Source organism: Cervus canadensis, chromosome 25 (genome assembly GCF_019320065.1).
Source record: "Cervus canadensis isolate Bull #8, Minnesota chromosome 25, ASM1932006v1, whole genome shotgun sequence".
Classification (NCBI taxonomy): Eukaryota; Metazoa; Chordata; class Mammalia; order Artiodactyla; family Cervidae; genus Cervus; species Cervus canadensis.
In genome coordinates, this window is record NC_057410.1 from 26,604,198 (window position 1) to 26,630,330 (window position 26,133).

Below are 26,133 nucleotides of genomic sequence, written 5' to 3' on the forward strand. Positions count from 1 at the left end.
ATTTTGTGCCTGTGTCTGTAGAACATTCTAAGTGTGGAGGGTGGAGTGGGGACTGGTGACGTGAAGTAACGAATCAGGGAAAATCTCTTAATGTTCAGAATTTGTAGTATTTATGTTAAAGCAGTTGAGGACTTTTGAAGTCATTTGACTGAGTGAAGTGACTGCTACATGTCTGTTAATTTAAAATTGTAATAGTCCAGCTGGTTGACTTAAAATGGATGAACTTCTTAGCAAGTAACTGCCATAAAATAAGATAAAGCTGGGGGTAACAGACTTCCATTTTCTCTAGGATGATGAGAAACATTGTTTCTGAAGATGTGATAATTTGAGCTGAGACCTGAAATGATGAGAGGAAGTCCATTTATGAGAAAGTCTAGGGAAGATGTGTTCTGGGCACAGGAAATGGGTGGTGGGGGGGGGGAGGCGGGGGGGGGTGGTCTGCCAAATTGATGTGTTGGAGGAAGTGCAAAGGGTGTGAGGTCTGTGAGTTAAAAGAGTGGTGATGGGATCTGTAGATACAGGTGAACAGGGGCTCTTCTGGGCCAGAGGAGGATTCTTCATGTTACCTAAATTTTAAACAATTGAGTGGTTTAACACCATCAGGACAATTGAGTGATTTAACACTGCAAATATGTGCTAATCAGGAGTAATTATTTTCTGAGATTCTCATGCTGCTTTCTTTCTTTTTCCTGACTTGGAACTGGTGAAAGTGGAGGAGATAGAGTAATGTTTGCAGTGTGGTTTCTTTCTCTTAAAGGAAGGAAGGAAAGGTGGCGTTTGTCGCCCCCACTGGAGAAAGGACTGAGGTTCACAGCTGTGGACCAAGGAGTGACTCACTGGGTTAATTGTTACAGTACCTGTTACTGGAGGATCATTACTGTGATCCTTTCCAGTGAAAACTTTTTTCCCCCCTTTAATAGGAATTTAGGCTTTAATATAAAAGTATAGATTGATCACATTTTAATGTTATAAAATTTTAGTCTGTTTATGGACCAGAGCCCACATAGGAAATTCCTTTTCAAATAGTAGGAACTTAATCATTTGTCTCATTTCTCCACAAAGGCTTGGCCAGATGCTGCTGGCCGAACTTAATGCCTCATTGTTGCTGCTGCTGCTAAGTCGCTTCAGTCGTGTCCAACCCTGTGCGACCCCATAGACAGCAGCCCACCAGGCTGCTCCGTCCCTGGGATTCTCCAGGCAAGAATACTGGAGTGGGTTGCCATCTCCTTCTCCAAGGCATGCATGCATGCTAAATCGCTTCAGTTGTGTCTGACTCTGTGCGACCCTATGGACAGCAGCCCACCAGGCTCCTCTGTCCACAGGATTCTCTAGGCAAGAATACTGGAGTGGGTTGCCATTTCCTTCTGCAATGCCTAATTGTTGAACCTGAAGCTATTCTAAGATTTTATTGTATTGATCTTTTTGTTTCTCCATCTGGTGTGTGTTATTTTAAATCTTTTACTTTTTTCTGTTTAGCAGGTAACTGAATTTCAGTCTGAGCTAAAACTTGAGATTTATGCTTTTCCTACAATCTTTCTCAACCTTTCTACTCTTGCTGAACTTAAAACTCATACACTAATTAGAACTTATGTATAGCTTTAGACTTAATGTCCTGGTATTGAATATTAAGACCAGAGCTGAATTTAGTCTTCGAGAAAGGTAGAACACTTGACTTTATGGTAAACCCAAAGCAGCAGCTATCATTAAAGATATGTTAGAGGGGCTATAGTCCATGGGGCAGCAAGTCGGACACTACTGAGTGACTAAACCACCAGTCTTACAAATGACTCCACCCATTTTGCATATGAAAAAGAACCCATCAGAGATCAGTGAATCACCTAAGGCCACAAATGGAGATGTTGTGTAGGCAGTATCAGGAAAATCAGTAGTTCCTGTTAGGAACACACCCCTTTGTTTCAACTCTTGAGCTGCTGGATTCCAACCAATCCTTCCTAAGTGGTGCTAGTGGTAAAGAATCCACTTGCTAGTGCAGAAGATGCAAGAGACTCCGGTTCCATCCCTGAGTCAGGAAGATCTCCTGGAATAGGAAATGACAACCCATTCCAGTATTCTTGCCTGGATAATTCCACCGGCAGAGGAGCCTGGCGTGCTCTGATCCTCCATGGAGACGCAGAGTCAGACACGATTGAGCACATTTATCTATTTAACCAGCCCTTCTCTACTGCCTTTGGGCTTCCCCGGTAGCTCAGACGGTAAAGCGTCTGCCTACAGTGCAGGAGACCCAGGTTCGATCCCTGGGTCGGGAAGATCCCCTGGAGAAGGAAATGGCAGCCCACTCCAGTATTCATGCCTGGAAAATCCCATGGACCGAGGAGCCTGGTCAGCTACAGTCCATGGGGTCACAGAGAGTCGGACATGACTGAGCGACTTCACTTCACTTCTCTACTGCCTTAATAATTAGTTAGAGCACAGAACCAAGTAGATTGAAACTCATATTTACTCAGTGAAGAGGTTTTACAGTAAGTGTGAAGTCATCAGATTATTAATCCAAGAACTCAACATTAACTCTCAAACCAGAAAAGGACATTAGAAATACTAAAATTAATGTATTTTAAAAGTTTCAGTTCAATTCAGTTGCTTAGTGTTATGCCCCATGTCCGAATCCCCTAGCGGGAAGAGAGAAGGCTTCTAAGACAATGCAACTTGCAAAAAAGGGAAGTTTATTGCTGACTCAAGTCAGGGCTCACTGCCGCAACCAACGCAGTGGTGCAGGGTCAGAAAGCGCTGAGCCCGAGCTGTTACCCAATTTATAAGGCGTACATAAGCAGTTGGTAGCTGGCTTAAGTGGATTGGTTACATGTTTGCAAAGTAATCTTATTGGCTCAAACCTTCGCGGGCTTTTTTCAAACTTGGGCGTTCGTGGGCTTTTCATCTTTCCCCTGATAGGTTCCCTTTTCCTTACTGGGCGCATATTGATTGGCTGGCTCCAGGTGGCCTGATAATCATGTTACCCTGGAAAACCAGGCCTACTCCTAATCTAGGCTGCCTGTCATGGCGCAGCCTCACACTTAGTCGTGTCTGACTCTTTGTGACCCCATGAATCGCAGCTCGCCAGGCCTCCCTGTCCATCACCAACTCTTGGAGTTTACCCAAACTCATGTCCATCGAGTCAGTGATACCATCCAGCCAGCTCATCCTCCTTCGTCCCCTTCTCCTCCTGCCCCCAATCCCTTCCATTATCAGGGTCTTGGTTTCCAATGAGTCAACTCTTCCCATGAGGTGGCCAAAGTATTGGAGTTTCAGCTTCAGCATCCGTCCTTCTAATGAACACCCAGGACTGATCTCCTCTAGGATGGACTGGTTGGATCTCCTTGCAGTCTAAGTGAATCTCAAGAGTCTTCTCCAACACCACAGTTCAAAAGCATCAATTTTTTGGGCTCAGCTTTCTTCACAGTCCAACTCTCACATCCATACATGACCACTGGAAAAACCATAGCCTTGACTACATGGACCTTTGTTGGCAAAGTAATGTCTCTGCTTTTTAATATGCTGTCTAGGTTGGTCATAACTGTCCTTCCAAGGAGTAAATGTCTTTTAATTTCATGGCGGCAATCACTATTTGCAGTGATTTTGGAGCCCCCAAAAATAAAGTCTGACACTGCTTCCACTGTTTGTTTCCCCATCTGTTTCCCATGAAGTGATGGGACCAGATGCCATGATCTTAGTTTTCCGAATGTTGTGCTTTAAGCCAACTTCTTCACTCTCCTCTTTCACTTTCATCAAGAGGCTTTTTAGTTCAACTTCACTTTCTGCCATGAGGGTGGTGTCATCTGCATATCTGAGGTTATTGATATTTCTCCTGGCAATCTAAAAGTTTAGCCCAGCTCAAATGTAACATACATTAATAGGTGTTTTCCTTGTAGCTCAGTTGGTAAAGAATCTGCCTGCAGTGCAGGAGACCGAGGTTCGATTCCTAGGTCGCGATGATCCCCTGGAGGAGGAAATGGCTATCCACTCCAGTATTCTTGCCTGGAGAAGTCCATGGACAGTAGCCTGGCGGATTATAGTCTATGGGGTCGCAAAAGGACATAACTTAGCTGCTAAGTTGTTTGATATGTGATTAAATGTTTTGTCTATCTTGGTCTTATATTAATTTAGATGCTTTGCCGTTTTTATTTTGCCTGGCTGGTTTTTAGATAATATTCTGTTAAGTTCATGTCCCGCTCTTTGTGACTCCATGGACTGCAGCATGCCAGGCCTCCCAGTCCATCACCAACTCCCAGATTTACTTAAAATCATGTCCATGGAGTTGTTGATGCCATCCAACCATCTCATCCTCTGTCGTCCCCTTCTCCTCCTGCCCTCAATCTTTCCCAGCATCAGGGTCTTTTCAAATGAGTCAGCTCTTCGCATCAGCTGGCCAAAGTATTGGAGTTTCAGCTTCAACATCAGTCCTTCCAATGAACACCTAGGACTGATCTCCTTTAGGAGGGACTGGCTGGATCTCCTTGCAGTCCAAGGGACTCTCAAGAGTCTTCTCCAACACCACAGTTCAAAACCATCAATTCTTTGGTGCTCAGCTTTCTTCACAGTCCAACTCTCACATCCATACGTGACCAGTGGAAAAACCATAGCCTTGACTAGACGGACCTTTGTGGACAAAGTAATGTCTCTGCTTTTTAATATGCTGTTTAGGTTGGTTATAGCTTTCCTTCCAAGGAGTAAGCGTCTTTTAATTTCATGGCTACAGTCACCATCTGCAGTGATTTTGGAGCTCCAAAAAATAAAGTCAGCCACTGTTTCCACTGTTTCCCCATCTGTTTGCCATGAAGTGATGGGACTGGATGCCATGATCTTAGTTTTCTAAATGTTTAACTTTAAGCCAACTTTTTCACTCTCCTCTTTCACTTTCATCAAGAGGCTCTTTAGTTCTTCTTCACTTTCTGCCATAAGGGTGGTGTCATCTGCATATCTGAGGTTATTGATATTTCTCCCAGCAATCTTGATTCCAGTTTGTGCTTCTTCCAGCCCAGCGTTTCTCATGGTGTACTCTGCGTATAAGTTAAATAAGCAGGATGACGATGTACAGCCTTGACGTACTCCTTTAAGGGCTTGTCTTTCAGAATTGGTGAACCACCTTTCAGGTTTTTGTTTGTTTGTTTTTTGCGGCTTTCAGGGTCTTAGTTCCCTAACCAGGGAAAGTGCTAAGTCCTAACCACTGGACCTCCAGGGAATTCTCCCACCTTTCAGCTTTTAGCCGTCATGTAATTCGTCTGGTTTTCTTTTGTAATTCTTTTGACATTTTTCTCTTATTGAGAGGGAGGAGCTCTACTTTGAATAACTTGATACGTTAAAAGAATTACTTTCATAGTACCATTAAGTTACATTGGCCACATCAGTTATCACAGAGCTTGGGTTCAAGGTCTAAAAGGAATAACACTTTGGCAGCTGTTGACTCTAATGAGAGTAAAACCGTGCTAGCCCTGGAAATGCGGGTTAACAAGCTTGTAGTACACACAGCTGGTGAGTACCCATCCCTTTATGTATCGGTGAATATATTTAGGGCTGGAGAGTAAATTGGTCAGGTTTTATTATCAGAAAATATGAAGTACACCACAGTTACACTTAATGTGGCCATTGAGGAGAATGCTGCATCCATGTTGCTCATGTATGGTTTTTTTCTTTCTTTGTGACAATTGGATGTATTAACCAAAAGGCTGTGTATTGATTTATATTGTAATATTTATTTATTCACAGAGGAAAAGTCACCAGATGGAGTAAAGTAAAAATGAGAAAGGAATGAAATAAGTGGCCTCTGGCACCTGGCCTCCTGGAAATGTACTGAAGGGCTCCTCCCTTCTCCCCTTTTACTCTCAACCTTCCCTCTTCTGCCCTCATGGAATGTCTTTGTGCCTTTGTGATCTCAGAACTCCAGTTTTCTCCAACATGGTTTCTTTCCTGCTGTGTTTTAGGTACTTACAGTGTCAGTAAAGCTGAATAATTCTACTGCATATTGCCAGTAGTTGTTACCATCTTACACAGAGTACTCCAGCCTGAGACCTCTATGGCTTTAAGACTTTGATTTGTGTAACAAGAATTTAATCTCATTTATCAGGGCTTTATATAATGGCAACCCACTCCAGTATTCTTGCCTGGAGAACCCCAAGGACAGAGGAGCCTTGCAGGCTACAATTAATGTGGTCTCAAGAGTCGGACACGACTTAGTGACTAAAGAGAGAGATATAAAAGAAGACCTTTGGCAGGAATAGAGTTTCTTTTCAAATATAAACTAAGGATCATAAGTAGAAATGAAACAGAAATTGGGACAGGGTCTTAAAGACAAAGTTTTGACTATATGAGTTAGATTGTGTCTGTTTTGCATGGTGGTAAAACAGGCTAAGAAAAGCCATATGTATTGACAGTTGGCGGTGATCATTGTTATGCCCAGCCGGCCCAAGGCTATTGTTTCTTAGAGCTTTGACGTGTGTCCAAGACCAGGAGTCTTTCGGAGTGTTGACTTGATGCGAGTGGGCCTAAAAAACACGGTTTCCAGTTGGCACTAAAATAGACTGAAGATTCAGTAACCCAGGGTATTTAGATAAATCTGATTTGCATGTTTTAAAAATAGCTATTGCCTGTCTCAGTTTTATTTCTTTGAAACTTGGTTATTTTTACTTTTTATGATAGAAGAGGTAGTATTTGCTTTAAATATAGTTAGATGTTTATACTTGACTAATAAAAATATCCACAACATTCTTCTGAAAGTTAGCCAAGCTGGTGTTTTTTGTTTATAGTTAGTTTAAAACTGACATATTTTCCGATCTTTGTGAATCTTTCTGTTAATTTGTATTTTAGGCAAACTGGCACATACACACAGAGATAAACTCTTTATATGGAGGAGCTCCACCGTACACAGTCTTTTGCACTTTGTTTTTCACTTAGTTTATCTTAGAGCACTTTCCATATCAACGTTTATCGATTTATTTCATTTTTTTAAAAGGCCTGCATGGTGCATATTAGAATGGGAAATCCACCATTTATTTGACAACATAACTTCTTATGTCACCATAAAAATTATTTTAATTCAAGCAAAGGTGATTGAAGATCTGGCATCTAACTAAAAAAATTTTATTGCCATATAGTTGGTTTACAATATTGTGTTAGTTTCAAGTGTACAGCAAAGTGAATCAGTTATACATCTACATGTGTCTACTCTGTTTTTTTAAGATTCTTTTCCCATTTGGACCATTACAGAGTATTGAGTAGCATCCCCTATGTTATATAGCAGATTCTTATGTTATCTATTTTATATATGGTAGTGGGTATTTTCTGTCCCAATCTCCCAGTTTATCTTTCTCCCCTCCTGCCACCCCCCACCCCGTCCTGCCCCAATCCCCTGGTAACCACAAGTTTGTTTTCTGTGTTCCTGATTCTACTTCTGTTTTGTAAATAAATTTACTTGTACCTGGCATTTATATTGAAATGGTCGGATTCTTTGTCAGCATTATGGAATTTCATGTAAATAATTTTTTAATTTATCCATTGTACTCAAGAGTTTACAGACAACAGCTCCCTCACTGTTGTGATTACTCTAAAGGGGGAAAAGGGTAAAAGTGAGAATGTTATGTTCTTATTAGAACCTTAGTAGGTAGTGCTGTGGTCTTCTGTTCCTGGAGGAGTGTGATTAATAAATGGGCATCTCTTTGAATCAGAGGGTGGCACTGGGATGCATGATGTCTGATAGACTGAGGGCCTCGGAGCAGAGGGGTGTCAGGAGAAATTGCCCCTGGGGTCAGGGAGGGCATCTCACGGACCTCTTCCTGCACTGTCCTGGACTTCGTCACAGAGTGTGTGTGTGATAAATGTTTAGCTGAAACAGTAGAGTGCTTTAATAATATTTTAGAGCTTCTCTTTTATAGTTATCTTTTCAATCTTCTTTGTGACTATAAAGTATATATTACATTAAAGCGAGTACTCACATTTAAGGGAGAAGGGTTGCAAATGAACATAAGGTTTCTTGGATGGTTTTCCTCATTGGCTTAGTTGTTTTCAGCCCTTCAGAGTTTTCTTTATCACATTTGGCAAGCAGCCTTTTTGCCTCCCAGTGGCATGAAATGAGCACTCTTGCAGAACATGGTCACCCATAATTCTGTCAGGTTGGGTCCAAAGCAGCCATGTGACTGACTGCTATAAGATTCAGAACTAACTCAAGTAATTTCTAAATATGAGTTTGGGGTATTTTGCTTTCTTTAATGCCACCAAGTCATCCATACCTACCTGTTTCTGCATTAATGAGCACAGGATTTTTTCTTTAAAGGAAGGACAGACTGGGAATCCTGGTGATTTACAAAAACTGAGTAATCCAGTTAACTAAGGCAGTGATAATGGTAGTGTCTTGGGAACACTGGATATAACCTGCCTGCATCATTAGTTGTACTCTTCTGGAACAGGATTTTGTTCACTGTCTTAACCCTGGCCTTGAAGTCCTCGGGAGAATCTTGACACAAGTTCTTTGGTCAACCTGCCTCCCGTCCCTCACACACAATCCCTTTCTTCTCCACCCCCATTCACACTTCACATGCTCCTCTCCTTAGAGACTTTTGGAACATAATATTTTACTTGGCTTTTCATCTGCTTCTCATTGCTCTAGAATGTGTCCTTGTCCAATTGTAGATTCTTCCTGAATGCCATTATTCTACCTCTCTGGTCATCCATAAGTAGGTAATTTTACAAGGCATCCTGCTTTCCTTTTCTCCTTTGTCTACTGAGAAAAAAGTACCTCTTTCACTTTTTTATTCTTTCCTTCAGTTGCAACTTGGATGATGATGATAATGATCCTTTACTAACAACTTTCCAAAGGTTTTCAGATTTATTTATTACTTTGTTTGCTCACACAGGCGCACACACAAATTACTGTGAGGAAGGTAAGTTGGTTAGTCACATCCCTATTTTGCAGATGAGGACACTTGACAGAGAGCTGGAACTGACTGGCTTAAAGTGATACAGCTATCAATAGTTAAGAATAGAACCAGATCACCAGCCAGATCATTTTATTCCCGAACCCATGCATTTTACACTGTACTATACTGTCTACTTTGTATATTTAAGAAGTTTTTTCCTAAACAAAGATAGTTCCTTTCTGCTAGAGGAATTCTTAATGAACAAATTTTTTTTGCGGGATATGTGCGTGCGTACTAAGTCCTGCAGTCATGTCCGACCCTTTGTGACTCTGTGGACTGTAGCCCCCCAGCCTCCTCTGTCCATGGGATTCTCCAGGTAAAGGTGCTGAAGTGGATTGCCATGCCCTCTTACAGGGGAACTTCCCAACCCAGGGATCGAACCCGAAACTCTTACATCTCCTTCATTGTAGGTGGATTCTTTACCACTAGCGCCACCTGGGAAGCCCAATATATAACATTCTAAAATACTTTTAAAAACTGTTCACAGTTGGTCCCTGTAGAAATAATATTGAGTGGACAGGTTTCTGTTTTTCTTTTGGGTAGATTCCTAGAAGAAGTATTGGATTGAGGCATATAAATGTTTTACAGACTGGTGAACACTGCACGATTGTTTCCCCTGAAAGGATGTTCTGATTTCCTTATTTCTTCATATGAGCCAGATAACCTTAGAATATAACAGAAAGCTTGACAGTGTAATTATAGCCTCTGCCTAGGAAGACTGGAGTCACTGGTTGTTATTTATTAGTTTAACTGTTATCGTCAACACCATTTCTATAAAAATGACCTGTTTTCTGTGATGGCAATAGGAGACTTTGAGATTATGATCTTTTGTATTGTTTTGCTCTTTTCCTGATCATGTAATTTATGACAGCAGTTCTGTAAGGACATCCGTGTTTACATTCACATTCAACTGCTTCCATTTCCTGCAGCTCAACTGAATAGGAAAAAAAAATTGAAATATTGGGAATCTTTGTTTTTGATTAGTAAGCTACCTCAAATGGCTGGGAGATGGTGTCAGTTTATAGAACCAGTAAGAGCTATTTTCATGATGGTTAGCAATTAGCATTTACTCACTCAGGGTAGGAGACAAATAAAATTCAGGAATTGTATATTTTTGAATGACATACGTCTCTGCCCCTCAGTTATGTACTTATGACCAGGCCAGTTCATTTGACCAGGACAGTTAATCTTTTGATTTTTCAAATGATTTCCAACACCACCCTTTAGTCCCTTTTAGCTGGTATCTGATGAGGTGAAGTCACTCAGTCGTCTCTGACTCTTTGTGACCCCATGAACTGTAGCCTACCGGGCTCTTCCATCATGGGATTTTCCAGGCAAGAGTACTGGATTGAGTTGCCATTTCCTTCTCCAGAGGATCTTCCCGACCCAGGGATCGAACCTGGGTCTCCCGCATGGTAGGCAGATGCTTTACCATCTGAGCCACAGGGGAAGCAAGAGTATCTGATGAGGACAAAATATTTTTTTAGAATTTACTATTTTAGTTATTAGAATATGTTGATTGCTATTTCCCACAGAAAAGCCCTTGTAGTGTGAATGAGTGTGGGTGTAAGTAACACTTTACAGATGAGAAAAACAAATCTCCCTCACACAGGTCCCAAACTGGATGTGCTTCCTGTGTGGGGGAGCGGTCTGATAGCCGACGGGGGAAGGTTCTCTCCCTGGAATCTCAGGTGTAACAGGCCTGACAGACGAATGGGGAGGCAGGGCCCTGCGAGCCTGGCCTGCCCTTAGCTGCCTGCAGGCTCCCTTCTCTCCACCGTGGGGGAGTTGTTCAGGAGAATATTCACTTACCTGTTCAGATTAACCAGGATAATTAGTTTTTTAAATTTAAAAATATCTATAGGGACTTCCCTGGTGGTCCAGTGGCTAAGACCCCTAGCTCCCAAACATAGGGGGCCTGGGTTCGATCCCTGGTTAGGAAACTAGATCCCATATGCCACAACTAAGAGTGTGAGCCACAACTAAGACCCAGTACAGCTAGATGGATAATTTTAGAAAAAAAAAGAGAAGAAAAAAAAAAAAATCTCTATAAAATCCATACATTCCTGTCTTTTTTAAACCTCTCAGAAAAGTATTTTTCCAAAGATGAGTGATTATTTGGGAAAAAGGCTGATCATTGCTTCTAGTGTTAAAGTTTGAAACGTGTTTGGGGTTCTCAGTTCATGGATTTGCATAGCTGTTTCCTCCTCCTGGAAGAGTCTGACCAGAAGGCTCTTCTCAAGCTGTCTTTGTGGTTAACTCCTCCCTCCGGTTTTGCTCAGATCTCATATTCTCAGATGAGTTCTGCCTGATTGCCCTGTTTAATACCTACTGAGCCCCCCAGACCCTGCTTTCCTTCTTCTAAATTTTTCTTTTTTCCAAAGCATTCTCTACCTTCTAACATTTCTGTATAATTCATCTACCCACCCACTTTGTTTATAGTAGTTTTCTGTCCCTCAGATCAAAGCTCCACAAGGGAATGGTTGTCTGCTCCGGCACCGCCCAGGGGCCTAGACCGTGCCTGACTCCTCGCGGGCCATCGGCAGTGGCTGAGGAGAGATGAGCGGCACACACTTCCGTGTGCGCGTGCCTCTGTCTGTTCATGTGGACGGTGCACGGTGTGGGAAACAGGCTGCCCAGAGGAAGCCTTTTCAAGTATCTTTGCTTTTTATGTTTTATGTATTTTAAGATTTTTAAACACTGGCTTTTTACATCTTGACCAGTTCAGTGGACACTTCTCTTGCTTCTGCGAACAGTTTTTAGTAAGTGGCAGAGCCGGAATTAAGCCCAAGCATCTGGCTCCAGATTTGCGGCACTAACCAGCGTGTCACAGCACCTCACGGCAGGATGTTTTTGGTGGCCTTTGTAGTGTTTCTAGGCGTTCTTACTACACTCTGCTTTGTAATTAACCTGTTACTTTTATCCTAGCACTTAGGTCTTACCCTGCTCATACCACATCTCTAAGAGCCCAGATCTGTTTGCATGTGATTTTGGTGCTAGGCACAGTCTTCGCCCCTGTGTTTTCTGCTCAGTGCTCTCCTGGTTGCCACAGTTATTGCTTCTCTTATATAATTGAATATAATGATCCTGTGATCAGAGAACAGAAGTTCTCTCTCTCATTATGAGCCACTCAGGGCTGGATCACAGAGGAACGCTCGGAGTTCTGGAAATCTTCCTTGTCAGCCTTGAGCAAGTTCATAGGTTTCAAACTTAAAGCTTGTATATTAGTTTACTAAATGTCAATAGTTTCCATCTTCCTTTCTAGGAATCTGTTGTTAGAAGAAAGAGATGAGGTAGAAATAGAGCAGGGATTTGCATACTCAACAAATGCTATGGTTGTATCAAAGTTTATGTATAATACATCAGCAGTGTAATTGGTATCCAAGTTAAAATTCAGTACTTCCTGTTTGCTGTAACTATTTTTCTCAAGCAAATAAACAAGTGATGTCAATTTAAAGAGATCATTGCGTTGACAAGATTGACACGATCATGCCTTTTTATAAATTAGCAAAGAATGTAGTGTTGCCTTTGATATGTCCAGGTCTGAGAAGAGGAGTAGGCAAAGCGGGTGAACCAGCAGAAGAGCGCATCACAGTCCGAGAAATGAGCATTTAGCTTTGTCTTCATGTGAAGACTGCTCTAGTCTAATAGAAAGCAAGCAATTGTGAATTAGGTCTTTCAAAAGAGGCTCAAGTGGTTCAGTGACATTGGCCTGGAAAAGAGAGGGGAGAGCTATGACTTGGCACTCCATTTAGTGATGAGGGAGATTGTTGGCTGTCCTTCAGATTTTTAAGCCAGTTTGGTCACCTCTTGGTCACCTCAGGTGATTGAAGCCTGGTCCCATTTTTCTGCTGAGATAGGACCCAGTGGAGGTCTTTTCTCAGGAACTGCTCAAGGATAAATCCACAATGATTATAAAGCCGTGGACTGGTTCCAGGCCTTGGCTTGCTGAATTAGAAGAACACTTTGGGGAAATGTTGACCTTGGCACTGACCAGAGCACCAAATTCCTTTCTCTGCATTGTTTTGCATTTCATGCAGTACTGAATACTCTGCTAAATACAGAATAAGCTTTTGAAAGATTTAAGTGCAGATGAGTTAGGCAATAATTATTTATAATACAAAAAGATTTACTCCATGAATGCTTTAAATAGCAAATTCTCAAGTACTTCTAAAAATGATTGGTTATATACATTTTTTGAGAAACAAATGTATTAGATATAACAAGGAAATCTGTTGGCAGTATGCAAACGTACACCCGGCCTCAGCTATTTCCTTGCGAACTAACATTATCAAGTGGCAGTATACATGTGTTACATATGCAAGTATATAATACAAGTAAATGGCTCAACAGAGGACTTTTTTATAGCTGGTCTTTTTAAAAAGTTATCTTTTATTGATTTATATTGTATTGTTGACAGATGAAGTGGTCTGTAGGTTAGCAGTACTTTGAAATGTTTATAACTTACTTTATGGTCTATTGATGTGGCCAGTTTTCATAAATGTTCTATTTGTTTTAAAAGAATGTTTATTAAAAAAAAAAAAGAATGTTTATCAATTAGAGTTCCACAAGAGATGTAAGCTGAGTGGCTCCTCTCAGTTTTCCCAAGTATGACACATAGTTGGTATCATTGGAGGTACACAGGAGATAAGGCATCCATTGCATATAATGAGTAGAAAGAAGTAAACATGATAAACTGCTGGAGACATTATAAAATGACATTAGAGGTTTTATATACACATACCCACCAGTGTAGTCTGTTTTCTAGCAGATAGTATATTTTCAATAGCTGTGATTTGATTAATGACATTTTAGATGCAGTGAGGTTTGTTTAAAAGCTTCATTGAGGTATAATTCACATGCCACATAATTGACCCATTTAAAGTATGCAATTCAGTGTGTTTTAGTAAGTTCAGTGCAACCTTTATTGCAGTCTTAATTTTAAAACACTTTCATCACCACGAGAGGAAACCCCATATCCATTAGTTGTCACTTCACGTGCCTTCAACCCCTTCTACTTTCTATATCTATGGATTTGAGTCTTTTGGACATTTCATGTAAATGTGTGTGCTCAGTCACTCAGTTGTGTCCATGGAGTCAAACAAAATGCAGTCTTTTGTGACTGGTGTATTTCATTTAGCATAAGGTTTTCATCTCTGTTGTAACATGTACCTGTGTGTGTGTGTGTGTATGCATGCATGCTCAATTAATCGTGTCCAACTCTTTGCAACCCCATGGATTGTAGCCCACCAGTCTCCCCTGTCCATGGGATTTCCCAGGCAAGAATACTAGAGTGGGTTGCCTTTTCCTTCTCCAGGGGATCTTCCCAACTCCGGAATCGAACCTGTGTCTCCTGAGTCTCCTGCATTGGCAGGTGGATTCTTTACCACTGCGCCACCTGGGAAGCCCAGCGTGTACCTTTTTATTGCTGGATAATATTCTATGTTTGGATATACCACATTTTGTTTATCCCTTTTTCAGTTGTTGGACTTTTGGATTGTTTCTACTTTTTGGTTGTGAATAATACTGCTCTCAACACAGATGTACAAATTTTTGAGTAAGGGTACAGTTTCATCCAGGGAAGTGTTTTTAGCTCATCTCCAACATAAATATCACCCATTGCAAAAAGGCATACAACCCACTTCAGAATTCTTTTGTTTGTAATTTGGTCTGAGATTCTGATGTTTGGTGGCAGAGTGAATAGGGAGGGGCGTAACATTTATTGATCCTAGACTGCGTTTTAAGAAGCAGAGACCTCATTTTGCTGACAGTGGTTCATATAGTCAAAGCCCTGGTTTTTCCAGTAATCATGTACAGATGTGAGAGATGAATCACAAAGAAGGCTGAGCACCGAAGAATTGATGCTTTTAAATTGTGGCACTGGAGAAGACTCTTGAGAATTGTTGGATAACAAGGAGATCAAACTGGTGAATCCTAAAGGAAATCAACTCTGAGTATTCACTGGAAGGATTGATGCTGAAGCTGAAATTCCAATACTTTGGCCACCTGATGCAAAGAGCCGACTCATTGGAAAAGACTGTCTGATGTGGGGAAAGATTGAGGGCAAAACGAGAAGGGGGCAACAGAGGATGAGATGGTTGGATGGCATCACTGATTCAGTGGACATGAATCTGAGCAAACAAATTTCGGAAGGTAGTGAAGTACAGGGAAAGCTGGTGTGCTGCAGTCCATGGGGTTGCAAAGAGTCAGACAGGACTTAGCTACTGAGTGACTGAACACCACCTCTGGACTAAGCACTTTGCTAGGAACTTTGCAGAGGTAATCACTGAATCCTGCTAACAGTCCTATGAGATAAGTACAGGTTTCCTGCTTTTACAGATGGAAAAAACAAGGACCCAGGAAACTTAAGTAACTTGTTTAAAGAGACATAGTTGATAAGTGATGAGCTAGGCTTATAATCTAGATCTCTCTGACTTTAGGACAGATGCAGAAAATTTCAAACTTAATGTTTGTTTTTTAACAACAATCTCATTACTGCTTTTCATCAAATCAGGTCTTTCCAATGATTTATTAATACTTTCTTCCATTGTTTGAGAGCTTTCTTTTTAGTGGTAGCTATATGCGTATTGCTCTGTGCCTACCATCTATAGTTAGGTAGTTTTAAAATCTTTTGGCTAAGGTGAGGGGTTTTTGTTCAAGCAGAGTCTTATACTGAAGCACGATTGAGTATACCCAGTAACAGCAGAGTTGCTCTGGTTGAAGCTCAGAGAATTTCCTGGCATTACTAATGGCTCTGGTATAGCAAGCTGTTAGTCTGTAAACAGAGGGAAAACGTCATTCCTCAAACATTTTGCTTATTTCCAGACTGTTGTCTTTCAACATTTGTCACACTGGTAATTGGAATTTGTGTTAATTATCTATTTTATTTATTTATTGGCTGTGCTGGGTCTTCATTGGTGCTTGAGCTTTTCTCTAGTTGTGGCAAGTGGGGGCTATTCTCTAGTTACAGTACCCAGGCTTCTCATTGCAGTGGCTTCTCTTGTTGTGGAGGCTTTCCGGCACACAGGCTTCAGTAGTTGTGGCACATGGGCTCAGATAACTGTGTCTCTCAGGCTCTAGAGCACAGGCTTAGTAGTTGTGGCACACAGGCTTAGTTGCTCCATGACATGTGGGATCTTCCTGGATCAAGGATCAAACCTGTGTCTCTTGAATTGGCAGGCAGATTCTTTACCACTGAGCCACCAGGGAAGCCCCTCAAGCATCCATGTCTAACTAGGAGTTTATTTAGATAATGTTTTGATGGGGAACTCAGCGTATCAAATGATTGCTGTTTTAACTTTAAGAATAAAAATAAACACAAGTACAGTGTAATAAATGGGCTTCCCATTTACTACATTCTTTACCACTGAGCTATGTAGTAAATGGCTCAGCAGTAAAGAATCTGCCTGCCAATGCAGGAGCTGGAGGAGACACAGGTTTGATCCCTGTGTTGGGAAGATCCCCTGGAGTAGGAAATGGCAACTCAGTCCATTATTTTTGCCAGGATAATCCCATGGACAGAGGAACCTGACAGGCTACAGTCCATGGGGTTGCAAGGAATCGGACATGACTGAGCATGCATGCATGCACAGTGCAGAAATGCCATCCTGATTATGCTAAAAACCTTTTATGGGAACAGCATCTATCAGAAATGTTTAACACGCAAAGTATATTGATAAGTCCAGTTCAAGACTTTTAGTGTGTGTTTTTAGATAACTTTGCAGAGAGTTTGCTTTGCAATGTTTTGATTTTAAATAAGTAAACCAGATTTACTTTAAAAGAATTCAGCCTGGATCAAAATCACATTTATATAAGATGGAGTATGTAAAAAGATTCATCAGGAAGGTTAACACAGAAGTTTATAAGGCTGTGTCTTACCTGTCTAATAGTTAAATTAGCTTTTAACAGTTTTAGTGCCAAGGTTTGTGGTTCTGGTGGGGACACCAAGTAGCAGCAATTATTTGCTGTCACAGACTGGAAATCATCTCATTTACTATGTACTTGTTGGATATTGAGTTTGACTGTATGTAGGAGAAACCCCAGATAACAGATACTTAAACCCAATAGAAGTTGATTTCTGTGCTTTGTAACAGTCTGCACCAGTGGGGCCACTCTGCTCCGTGAGGTCATCAGACTCTGGGCTCTTTCTGTTCAGAACTTCACAGTTCTTGGATCTGGCCATCAGTCTGTGTCCAAGATGGCTGATCACCACAATCCCATTTCAGCTGTCAGAAAGGGAGAAAAAGGGAGGACGTGCTTTTTCCCTTAAAGAGCAGGACCTGGAAGTTAAACACATTCTTTCTGTCTAAACCACATTGGCCAGAACCGCTATTTGACCACACCTAGCTGTGAGGGGACTGGGGAATGTGGTTTTTATCCTGAGGGTTGTTGTTTTACCGGGCTAAAAATTATCTTCTGGAGGAGAGAAGAAGAGATGATGGGGGCACTTATCTGTCTTTAAACTCGTTGGCACACAAACTGCTTGTGCTTGACTTTTCTTTCTTTGTACTTGGTTTTTTATACTGTTTCCTCATCTTTTATGTTCTGTTAAAATATCATAATTGCCTTCGGAAAAAACAACATTGCAAAAATACTTGTTTCAGATGGGAATGGGAATAAAGAAATAGGATTTCAAATTCACGATGACAAAATACTTTTAATGAATAAGTTTAGTAAAGTTTTTAAAAATATCTAAGTATACAACTACTAATTGAACAGATCCAACTTGATTATGTCTAGCTTTTATTCTAGGATAATGGCTTTTCTCATTTACCTACATCGTTATTACGAATAACATTTACCCTGCCTAATATTCACATTTCCATGTATTGACAGCTTTCAAAGTTTATTTTTTGTAATATTCAGACATGTAGCAAGGATTGTCTTATTGTTTTGTGGGGAGGTGAGGTAGGGCAAGAGTGGTGTGCTGGGTATTTTGTTGTTATTGAAGGTAAGTGACAGTAGTGGTGTTTTTTTCCTTTCAATTCCTAACTTTGTGATTAGTACATTGAGTGAAGTACAGGAAATATCTGTTCAGACTCTGAAGGATTATTCCTCGCATTGTTGTCTTTGCTATTTTGGGAAGGGATTTTTTTTTTTTCCTTTTCTCTAAGTGAAATTGCAGGAAAGAAGTAGATTTTTTAGTAATGGTATTGGAGATTTAAATATCTTCAGGGGAACAGGAGACACACACATTACAGAAAGAAAGAAACTATTCTATATCAGCCAAACCAAAAGTTACAGCTCCTATAATGTATTCAAAATTGAGTCATTTGTAAAAATCCTTAAGCAGTTTATCCCATTTCTTTCTTTCATGCTAGTGTTTTGTTTTGTTTTTTTTTTAACCTGCTAAGGATATCAGCTCCTGAACCTGTGAAAAACCATGAGCAACTTTCTATTACAAGTTGTATAGCTGCAAGATCATTTTTATTCTTGTTGCTTGTTTATCCACCATTCCTCAGGGAGCCTGTATTCCTAAGAGAATTATGAACATTTAACATTTATTCTTTTTGCTGAGGCTGCATTGAGGGGTATGGGTTGTTTTTATTTAATCTTTAAAAATAGTGACCACCAGCTAGTTATTTTAAATTTTGACATGGTAAAAGAGGAACTGGCAGTAGTGTCTGAACATCTTTTATGAAAGTCTGATTCAGAGTGGACCCTGTTGGGTTTAGGAAATCCGTTTTCTTCCTCTGATAGCTTAATCCCCTTTTTCTCCCTCCCCATCCCCTTCTGTAGTAACCCGTCCCGTCAGTCATTCTTTCACCTGAACCTGAACCTTCTCAGTTTCCACCAGGTTCCACAGAGCCCACTCCCTGTACCAGCAATTATCTCTTCGTTTATAGACTCTACCCTGTCCCCCTGGCATTTTAGGAGGAAATGCCCAAGAAAATTTTAATTTTTAGCGTCTTCTTTACAACATAAATTAATCTTCTGTCTTCTTTATTCTTTATCACTTTTTTCATGGCTTTTGTCTTTAATCATTTGTTTGTTTGTTTGTTTTGGGGGAGGTTCTTTGGGTCTTGAATAGGTTCACAGTGAGAAATGAAAAGCAGGTATGGGAAGTGGGAAGGGGGAATCAGCCTAGCAGGGAACCTTTCTGTATCTCCCTTCCCCAGTTCCTTGTAGCACTCTCTCCTTTTGGAATGCTATCATTTCTTCTGGAGGGTGATGTATTCAAGATGAATCGAGTGCTTTTTCCACAGAAACTTAAAAAAGTTATAGAAGTTGGGTTGATTGTCTTACCAATCATTTATTCAACAAGTATTTACTATTAGTTGATTGTTAATAAATACTTGCTAGCTTGGATCCTGTCATCTTGAGTTTTCATTTCCTGTTAAGACCCAGCTGTAAATTATTCAACTATCAGCCCTCTCTTGGGGTTACTGGAGAAAATCACAGAGCTGGAACTTGGTGCCACTAAAAGCTCTGTTCTCCTGTCTCTCTGGACCCTCGGCAGTGCCTGGCACACTCTCATTTCTTTAGTTAACTCCCTCTGCCATTAGAGTTCAGTTCAGTCGCACAGTCATGTCCAGCTCTTTTGACCCCATGAACTGCAGCAGGCCGGGCCTCCCTGTCCATCACCAACTGCCGGAGTTTACCCAAACTCATGTCCATTGAGTCGGTGATGCCATCTAACCATCTCATCCTCTGTCGTCCCCTTCTCCTCCTGCCCTCAATCTTTCCCACCACCAGGGTCTTTTCAGATGAGTCAGTTCTTCTCATCAGGTGGCCAAAGTATTGGAGTTTCAGCTTCAGCATCAGTTCGAACACGGACTGATTTCCTTTAGGATGGACTGGTTGGATCTCCTTGCAGTCCAAGGGATGCTCAAGAGTCTTCAACACCACAGTTGAAAAGCATCAATTCTTCGGCACTCAGCTTTCTTTATAGTCCAACTCTCACATCCATAAACGACTATTGGAAAAACCACAGCCTTGACTAGATGGACCTTGTTGGCAAAATAATGTCTCTGCTTTTTAATATGCTATCTAGGTTGGTCATAACTTTCCTTCCAAGGAGTAAGCATCTTTTCATTTCATGGCTGCAGTCACCATCTGCAGTGATTTTGGAGCTCCAAAAAATAAAGTCTGCTACTGTTTCCACTGTTTCCCCATCTATTTGCCATATAGTGATGGGACCAGATGCCATGATCTTAGTTTTCTGAATGTTGCGCTTTAAGTCAACTTTTTCACTCTCCTATCAAGAGGCTCTTTAGTTCTTCTTCACTTTCTGCCATAAGGGTGATGTCATCTGCATATCTGAGGTTATTGATATTTCTCCCAGCAATCTTGATTCCAGCTTGTGCTTCTTCCAGCCCAGCGTTTCTCATGATGTACTCTGCATATAAGTTAAGTAAGCAGGGTGACATTATACAGCCTTGACATACTCCTTTCCCTATTTGGAACCAGTCTGTTGTTCCATGTCCAGTTCTAGCTGTTGCTTCCTGACCTGCATACAGATTTCTCAAGAGGCAGGTCAGGTGGTCTGGTATTTCCATCTCTGTCAGAATTTGCCATTAGAGTAGCAGATGTTATTAAGTGCTTCCTCTGTGCTAGGAACTAAGAACTTTGCATGTATTAGTATTAATACTAATTGAAAGTAGAGGGGAGGGTGGAAATAGGTTAAAAACCTTTATTTTGACTGCTACTCAGAAAGAAATTTAGAGATCATCAGACCAGAGCCTTTTTTTCTTCTTTCCCGCACGCACCTCCAGCACTCCCTGAACAACTGTATTTACTTACCCATCCTTATCGCTTCTCCAAGAAAGAGATATCATTAAAGTCCTATACCGCCTTCAATCTTTTCTGCATCCTGACAGACACAGAAAATGATAATATTTGAATACAGAGGGATTAAAAAGGCTGCTGTCTACTTGAAGTGACTGCTTCAGAGTTTCCAGCTCCTCTTAAGCTCTGCCAGGCAGCCCGAAGGTGGAGGATAACCCTCCAAACCCAGGAAGCACTCAGATCAAGGACACAGGCCCTAGTCTCAGTATTGATTGAGCACTCAGTATTGATTGATTGAGAGGTATCCCTACTCCCAACTCTGACTATTATTCCTTCTAACCCTTTCAGGAGCTTCAGTCCTTATCATTTAGCTTGTTCCTTGGCTATGTTTGATCCTGTTACCCTTCTGCTTAATAAAGCCCTTCAAAGGCTTTCTCTCTCATTTATAATGAAATCCCTGAACCCTCACGTGGCCTCCAGGACCCTGCAGGATCTGGACCCTGCTGCCTCCCCTACCTCACCACCCCCCTACCATACCCCCCCCACCCCACCAGTTGAGCTGGCTCTCAGCTGTGTTCCTTCCCAGATGTGTCCCTCTCAAGGTCTTCTCAAGGGATGAACTTAGCACTGCTGCAAGCCCACTGCCTGTCCTGCCGGCTCCTGTGTCATTTTCAAAATATTTAAATATATATATTTATTTTTTTAAAAAGATCTCAGCTTAAACGTCACTCACTTCCTCAGAGCAGTCTTGTCCAGGTGCCCAGACTAGGTCAGGTCTGGCATATGGACCTGTCTGTAGGTTTGAGCTGAGCAACATGCCTGCTGAAACCTGTCAGAGCCCTCTTAGCCCCAAATGACTTCTGTGCAGCCCTTATCAAACTGGTGATTAAGTCTTTCATTATGTCATTGTCATTTGGGTATCTCTCTGTGCTGGGGGACTCATGACCATGACTTTACATTTTGGAACCACATCTGTCCTCTTCTGTCTTGTTCCTCTAAAATAGTGCTTTGCAGGTTGGAAGTTCTTGATTGTTGGTTGAGTGTTTTTCACTGTCTTTCTAATAGCTCTTTCTCTGTAATATATAAATTTGTCCATCTTCAAGATGTGCCCATCACTCTCCTGGACTCTGTAGCCTCCTGTAGATACTGCTCCATATTTTGTTCACTTTATAACAAAGCATACTGAAAGAAAAAAAATCTTGTTAGCCTCACTTCACCGCTAGTCTCCTCTTTAGTACTCTGAATAACTGTTGTCCTCAAGTTCCTTTAATTAGTCCACTACTGGTGATCTAGTTGCCAACTCAGGCAAGCATTTTCTGATTCTGATTTTATGTTTGTGACAGTATGCATTATTCATCGTCTCCTTCTCACTTTCCCTCTTCTCCCCTCTTCCTTCCCCCAATTCCTTCCTAGCCTCCCTGCTGTGTCCCAGTATCATCCTTTCCCCCTCTACCCATTCTTTAAATGTTAGTTTTCTCCAGGATTCCTTTTTTGGCCGACTCCTCTTTTCACACTGCACTCCCTCTGGTGATATCATTCACACCCGAGCTTTCAGCTCCCACCTCCTACACCAGTTGTGAGGATGTATGTGTCGTTCCCAGAGCTCATCTGTCCTGTTGCCTACTCGATTCCTTCCCTCGTTTTGCCTTGTCACACATAGCAGTGCCAGGCAAGTGGCGTCCATCGAATGTTGGCCAAAAGAAGGCTTTAGAGATCATTTTATCCTTAATTCCTGCAGATATGGAAACTGAGGCCCAGAGAAGTGTATAATGGCTTGTGCAGGATCAGCGAGCTAGTTTGGAGGAAAATATAAGTCTTCTGACACCTGGAGTCTGAGATCAAACAAGCTGCTTATTTTATTCTCTCTACTTATATTTTGCCCTGTGCATCTTTGGTTTCCTGAGCAGTATGAATTGGCCACCAACATCTTCCTATTTAGAAATTTTCACTGAATTTCTGTACTTGCGAGAGGACATACTTAGATTTTTGATTCATTGTTAATTTTATCTGCACCACTGATAAAGAATGCCTGGCACCATGCACTGTTTAATTTAGATTCAGTGAACAGCATAGCTGTTATTACTTACTGCCTAGTTTTAAAAGAAGTCATTCTCATGGATACTAGAATAAAGGCAGAGTAATTGAATATGCCTAGCTGTTCTTGTAGGAAACCGTTTTCTAATTTTCTAAGGAAAATTAAAGATAAAAATCAGGGAAAAGAAGAAGTTGTAAAGAAAGTTATCTTTTTTTTCCTGTTATTTTCCCCCACTAGGCATTTGCAGTTTGAGCCCTAAATTAAAACTACGACATCCATAGTTGGATACATGTAATCCTGTTTTGTGCATATTGTCACTGTTTTATTTACATATATTTCTTTGAATTAATTTGCTAATTTCTGGTTTAGATATTTGTACCTCCTCTTTGATGTCACTTTTCCTTCTTTTAGACAAGGCTATGGTCTTTCCAGTAGTCATGTATGGATGTGAGAGTTGGACTGTGAAGAAAGCTGAGCACCAAAGAATTGATGGTTTTGAACTGTGGTGTTGGAGAAGACTCTTGAGAGTCCCTTGGACTGCAAGGAGATCCAACCAGTCCATCCTGGAGGAGATCAGATCTGGGTATTCATTGGTAGGACTGAAGTTGAAGCTGAAACTCCAATACTTTGGCCACCTCATGCGAAGAGCTGACTCACTGGAAAAGACCCTGATGCTGGGAAAGATTGAGGGCAGGGTGAGAGGGGACGACAGAGGATGAGATGGTTGGATGACATCACCGACTCAGTGGACATGGGTTTGCGTAGACTCCGGCAGTTGGTGATGGACAGGGAGGCCTGGCGTGCTGCGGTTCATGGGGTCGCAGAGAGTCGGACGCGACTGAGCGACGGAACTGAACTGAACGGAACTGAACTGAACTGCTCAGCATGTAGAACTGCCACCACGTGTATTTGTGTGCGAGCTAAGTCGCTTCAGTCGTGTCTGACTCTTTGCAACCCTACGGACTGTAGCCCGCCAGGCTCCTCTGTCCATGGGATTCTCCAGGCAAGAATACTGGAGTGGATTGCCATGCCCTCCTCCAGGAGATCTTCCCGACCCAGGGATCAAACCCTTGTCTTTTACGTCTCCTGCATTGGCAGACAGGTTCTTTACCGCTGGCTCCACCTGGGAAGACACTTAATGTACTCTCTACTCTTTAAAAAAAATTTTTTTTTTTTTTTTTTAAGAGAACCTACCAACCCAGAATTTTATAAATCACCCTTTTAAGGGTAAAGCTAATGTTAGGGCTTAAGGGTGGGGCTAGGGCTGGGGTGGTGTCAAATAAAACTAGTTGATTGTGTGCCGTGTGCCAGGAACTTTTGCATGTATTTTCTCATTCAAGACTCATCATAAGCACTCAAGGTAGGAGTTATTCCAGTTTTACCTATTATGAAACTGAGGCAGAGTTGTTCAGTAACTTGTCAAGGAGCCAGTAAATGGCAAACTGAGGGTCCAAACCCAGGTCCAGGTCTGCCTCATGCCGAACCCTGTGCTTTTTCTACCAGCTAAACCATCTCAAGGCTTCGTTCTCCTCCTGTCCTGGTTAAACATATTTAGGTCGTTTGGATAGCAAATTTCTTATTTGCAGACACAGTTTTTCTGATGGACACACAAACATACCTTTTGCATTAGATGAATTACTTTAGCCAGCTGCCCGATGATGTAGTAGACTTAAGAGTTCAGTTTCTCAGTGCATTTCAAGGGTTTCACTCTGTTGCTTTTTATTTGTTTGAACTTGCATGGTGCCTTAGGTGAAATACCATCTGTAAGAAGTCATATATATTTGACCTAGAAAACAGCCAAAACAATTCTATGATTTGAGTTTTGGGAGAAAGTAGTCTGGGCTTATTCTCAAGTTCTTGATGTGGGAAATGTCTAGTTACTGTCCTAAATGAGGTGAGAGGACATCTACTGAGAATGAAAATGTAAATGTCCTGAAGTTAAATTCTTTTGAAAATCTTTTGTAAGATTAGCAAAGTTAAAAGAAGAGACAACTAATCTTTGAATATTTTATCACTGATTTTTTCCCCCCAACAGAAAAATTATTAAATAGATAAAATAAAAATTCTCATCTTCCAGCAGATTGAACTATTTTACCAGCTTATTTCTGGCTAGACTATCTTTTCATCCTCCTTCAATATAAGATTAGTCCTCCCTATTTGTAAAAAGACACTTCAGAGAGTTTTAAAAGTAATTTAGGGTTTCACATTCTTTGGAGTCTTTTTGGCCACTTGGTAGGGGGAGATAAAGGTCAAAATGCCCTAGATTTGGCTTAAGGAGTAAGGCTGTTGTTTTCTGTGATGATGAGCCTTTCTGTGTGTTTGTGAACCTTTATATATTACCTCTGAAAGGAGGATGTTTGGAGGAAGGTGGCTGGTACATATAATTGATTGAATGGAATTGTCATTGTAAGAAGAACATGGTAAAATTTAATAATAGAAAACTTTCTTTGTCTTCTAGCCAGTGTCTCCTGGACATGATCCAAGCCTCTGCCTTTTTCAGTTTTGCTAAGATTGACCTCATTCACATTCTTGGCTACATTTTGGCTCTTTCTCTCTATGTGTGTGCTTATATTCCTAACAGCCATAACCCCAGCCCCACTCCCCATCTCCAGTCATAGCCAACATATCCCACCTTCCTGGTCAAAGATTTACATGTAGAGGATAGAACAGGTTTTAGATACAGGTATAGATTTAAAGGTGATGACTCCAGAACTTTTTTCTCTCAGTCTCTCATTTCTCTCCCTCCTAATTACTCCTTAACAAAACAGAGAGGCCCCACTCTCCCTTAGCTGAGTGTTTAGTAATGATGTGTAATCACTTCTTGCTGACTTTTTTTTTTTTTAAACTGCACTTGGACATTTTCTCCAGTTGGCTCTCATTTAAAAAATGACTAAAAAAGACAATTCACCCAGAGCTCTGTTGCAGGCAGGGTGGTGGTGGTAGTGGTATTTAATGCCTTCTTGAAAGTCATGTATGCTTTGGAGTGAGTCATAAAAGTTGTTTATCTCATGCTATTCATTTTATGAACAATAGGTTAGTTTTATACTTTTATTGCATCTGATAGGGGGACCACCTACAAGTGAACAATGGACAAAGAACACTAAGACCACAGACCTAGATTCTAGTCTAGCTGTATATCCTTATACAAGACATTTATCTTTTCATGCCTCCATTTCTTGTTCTGTCGTAAAGGTAACACCTTTCCTGTTTATTGAAGAGGACTTTATGGCAGATTAAATGAATTGTCAGAAGATTTTGAAAATTTAGAATGATGGCCTTATTATATAGAGGCATTTAATGAAGAGGGAAGTAAACTGATGACCCATGAGATAAGTATCAGTCCTAAATTTCAAGTGACTGAGGATCCCATGTTGATCCTCCTGTCTGCCGGGGCCTGCAGGAGCAGCAGTGAGGCCATTTTCCTTCCTGGTTCATGGGAGATTGACTTTA

The 26,133-nt window shown here is 41.1% G+C and overlaps 1 protein-coding gene and 1 non-coding gene across 3 annotated transcripts in view; both read left to right on the forward strand.

Annotated features, from left to right (window-relative positions):
- Positions 1 to 26,133, forward strand: part of DIP2B (disco interacting protein 2 homolog B) — a 223,929-nt gene that overhangs the window by 80,450 nt on the left and 117,346 nt on the right. The gene's annotated exons all lie outside the window — the stretch shown is intronic.
- Positions 2,196 to 2,268, forward strand: TRNAC-ACA. The gene has a single exon. It is a non-coding gene; the product is annotated as a tRNA-Cys (tRNA).